Raw genomic sequence first — 4,574 nt, forward strand, 5'->3', positions numbered from 1 at the left:
TAAAATCTTTAGCCTTTGAAATTAAACTAGGATTTTCAGTTTTAAGGCTAGAAATTGATTCATTCAATTTATCAATCTTAGCAGTTAAACTAGTAGTTTCATTTCTAAGATTGGTAATTGAAAGGGAATTAGGCTTACACCTAGTTCCTAAATAATTTTGGTGGTTGAATTGCCCAACACAAATAATTGGACTAACTAGTTTGCTCGAGTGTATAAGTTATACAGGTGTCAAATGTTCACAACAAGCCAATTAAAAAGACCAAAGTTGGGATTCAAAATAGAGAGCTAAAGGCATCCCGAAAGGCTCCCTGGTCTGGCGCACCGGACTGTCCGGTGCACCAGGGGACCTCGCGCAGAACTCCTCAGCCTCGGGAATTTTCAGAAGCCGACGCGCTATAATTCACCGGACTGTCCGGTGTACACCGGACAGTGTCCGATGCTCCAAGAAGACGCGGCTCTGGAACTTGGCAGCCTCGGGAAATCTTAACGGCTGCTCCGCTATAATTCACCGGACATGTCCGGTGTACACCGGACTGTCCGGTGCATCTGCGGAGCAACGGCTACTTCGCGCCAACGGTCACCTGCAGGCGCATTTAATGCGCGCCAGAAGCGCGCAGAAGTCAGGCACGCGCGCGCTGGCACACCGGACATTGAACAGTACATGTCCGGTGTGCACCGGACACCCAGGCGGGCCCAGAAGTCAGAACTCCAACGGTCGAATCGCAACGGCTTTGGTGACGTGGCTGGCGCACCGGACATGTCCGGTGTGCACCGGACTGTCCGGTGCACCATCGAACAGACAGCCTTCACCAACGGCTAGATTTTGGTTGGTGGCTATAAGTACCACCCCAACCGGCCACTTCAAACAGGGGGAGCCCAAGCAACATTCCAAGTCATCTAGTTGACATACTCAAGCCCTACCAACCACATATATTCATTGATCCATCCTATACACAAGATTTAGACCACTACAACCAACACAAGTGCCACAAAAGAGAGAGCAAGCAAAAGAGAGCTACTCAATTGAGTTTAGCACTAGTGCCTTGTGAGATCCTTCGAGAGATAGTGTGTGCTTCATCTTTGTGTTCATTTGCGCGTGGAGTTTTGTCTCCCATTAAACTTCCTCCAAAGTTTTGGAGGCTTGTAAAAGCTAGCAAGAGACACCAAAGTGTGTGGTGGTCCTTGCGGGATCGAGAGTGATCCTTGAGAAGAAGAAGGGCTCACCGATCCTTGTGTGATCGGGGGAGAGAGGGAAAGGGTTGAAAAAGACCCGTCCTTAAGTGGACTCCTCAACGGGGACTAGGCCTTCGAGGGCCGAACCTCGGTAAAACAAATCACCCGTGTCCATTGTGTTTATTGCTTGTGATTTGTTTGTTTTCCCTTGCTCTAAGTTTTCTTGCACCATTATTTGCTAATATCATTTGGTGTTGCTTCGAGTTAAATTCCCATTTAGTGAAAGCAACATGTTGCAAGAAAGAACTCGTCCTAGTGCTCTTCTCATCTGAGGGTTCTTGCTTTGTTATTCCATAACTTATTAGTTGTATTGATTTATCTCTCCCGTATTATTTAGCAATACTCTTGTCAAGCAAGAACTTAGTTTCTATTCTCCGATATTTATATATCTTGTTCTAACCACTAATCAAGGGATCTAGTTGGGGGATAAAGTTTTAATTTACAGGTGTCGCCTATCCACCCCCCTCTAGGCGACTTTCAATTGGTATCAGAGCTAGGCACTTCATCTTGAGTCTAACAACTCGAAGTGATGGCTCGTAGAAGATCCCAAAAGAACAAGAAGACCCAGGAGAACAAGGAGGTAACTCTTGAGATATTACTTTCCGATTGTTCTAATTATGATTCATGGTCTACTAGAGTAATAAATGCTTTTAGAACGGTAGATCCTCAATTAGAACAAATTTTAGACAAGAGTATCTTCCCTCCTAGTTATAACAGAAAAATTGTCTCCGAGGAGGATCAAAGATGTTTTCGCTTAAACTACCTAGTTTTTGACATCTTAAGCAATTCTCTTACAAAGAAGATTATCATGCCTTCATATCGAATTATGACGAATCAATCCATGATGCGCATGATATTTGGACTAGAATTGAAAGCAAATTTAATGAGTCCAAACATGATAGTTCATTTTGTGCTTCTACTTCCTTTGGTATTTGTGATACTAACCCTTGCAAGGAAGAAGAAGAAAATGAACGGTGGAGACCAAACGATGAATCCACCTCTCCAAAAGGTTTGTCTTCCCATTTTGATTCCCACATGTGTTGTGTGGCTAATGCAAATGATAGCGGAAGCGCAAATGAGGATGAGGAGGAAGAAAGAAGCTTTGTGCAACTCTACGCTCGCCTAAGCCAAGAAGATAAGGCGGTCATGCTCAAACTTCTAGAAAGAGCAAGAGAGCAAAGCGAAGCTCGTCAAAGGCTAGAAAGTATTCTCTCCATGAAGATGCAATGCTTTGACGAGTTGACTAAAGAACATGAGGAGCTAAAGTGCTCTCATGTTGATTTGGTCCAAAGGTATGAAACTATTTCAATTGAGCAAGATAACACTTTACATTGTATCACTCAATTAGTAAATAAGAATACCTTGCTTAAGGACCAAGTAGAAAAGCTAAAAATTGAAAATCTAGCTTTTCAAGAAAAATATGATATGCTCCTATGCTCTCATGAAAATCTTAGAGATGATCATATCATATTAAACATTGCTCATGAGGTTGTGATAGAAAACTTAAAATCCCAACAACCTCACTCATGCACATGTATTCAAATTGATACTATATTACCATGTGCTAATGCTTGTTGTCCGTCGACAAGCAAATCTTCCTTTGAGCTAGAATTTGCAGGAACAAACGATGATTCATATCAAATGCTCAAGGAAGAAAATGAGAGGCTAAAGATGAGCTTGACACAACTAAAAGGGAAATGCATTGCCCAACCTTCTCAAGATAACCGTGATCACATGGTGAAGAAGCTTGAGACGGGAACAACCGTGGCATGCACTACATCCCTTAAAGAAAATGTCAAGGATTTGAGGATTACCAAGAGGAAGAAACAAAAGATGAAATTCAACGCCTCCTCCAAAAGCCTCAACCACGCCTCCCCAAAAGGTAACATCCAAGGTAATGATCAAGCCACACTTCACATTAAGAGGTGTAGTGAATGCTTTGAAGAGGGGCACTTGATTAGGTCATGTCCCTACATTAAAAATGGCTTGATTATTAACAAGGATGATAGACTTTGTTTTAAATGCTCCAAGAAGGGACACTTGCTTAGATCTTGTCCCCATTTAAAACAAAAAGGCATAGGGTTAGAAAGGAAAGTTTTCACTAACCATGTAGCAGGCAACAAACAAGGAAAGAAGAAAAATTCAAAACTTGAAAAACGCATATGCTACACATGCCGAAGAAAGGGACATCAATACAAGGATTGTCCCACTGGTAACAATTCCACTCCTAGCTTGTCAATTAATTCTCATATAACTAGACAACCCAAAATTGCAACTTGTGCTAGAAAGGTAATGAGTTTACCTAGTGCTAACACAAAGGACTTTTGGGTTCCTAGATCTTTGTTGACTAACCGTGATGGACCCATCAAGCGATGGGTACCAAAATATGCTTGACAAGCTTTGTAGGAGAAGGAGATGATATGAAGTCTTTGGGGTGCTTGAGAGAGTTCATTCAATTCTTATCAACTCAAGCTATCAATCTTCAATGATCTATATACATGATTGACCCAAGATATCATATGCAAAAATCAAGGCCTACAACATGGAGGAAAGCCAAAGGATGGTAGCACTTATCTTTTAAGTGCAAGTATTTTAGAATATCATTTCTTATGTGTCTTGTGTAGTAACATAGAAAGATTGAAGCACTTCAAATGCCTTTAAATTTATATTACCATTCTTTGGAGAATTTTCTATCATATGGTAGATTGCATACTCATCATTTCCATCCTATGGCAATCTACATGCTTTAAATTGTTGGAAGTACCATCATGGCATGTTCTTCCCCTAATTATCTTGTTATTGCCATGATTCTAGATATAGAGAGATATTTCATGTTCTTAAAAGAATAAGGTGTCATGTAAGAAATTCAAATTCTTAGGACACTTGTAAAAGGAAAACTCTCTCTATAACTAGAATAGTGAGACTATTGATTTTATTTAAGTAACCCAAGTAGTCTCACTTGTAGAGAATAAGTTTCTCTTTGGAAGCGTGTAATCTAACATAAAAAGAAAAATCAATCCAGTGTTTTATGATGTATTTCTACTTGCTCAAATTGGATATGATTCTTTTACATTTATCGCTTTCCAAATCATGAATTAGATTTATTCCTAATCTCAAAGGATTATTTATGCTTGTTTTATGAGTTAAAATTGAGCATAACATCATCTATGGATAATCTAGTTCATGCTATGGAGTTTCCCTGTTTTGGTAATCTAGCTTCCCATTCCTTATCAAAATGATTACAAAAATGGAAACTAGTGCTTGTGTTGCTACTAACATTTCTCTTGAGCTTACTTTTGAATATCTACAAAAGAAAGTGCACAAGCCTCATGGGTTGCTCT

Source organism: Zea mays, chromosome 5, assembly GCF_902167145.1.
Source record: "Zea mays cultivar B73 chromosome 5, Zm-B73-REFERENCE-NAM-5.0, whole genome shotgun sequence".
NCBI classification, from domain to species: Eukaryota; Viridiplantae; Streptophyta; class Magnoliopsida; order Poales; family Poaceae; genus Zea; species Zea mays.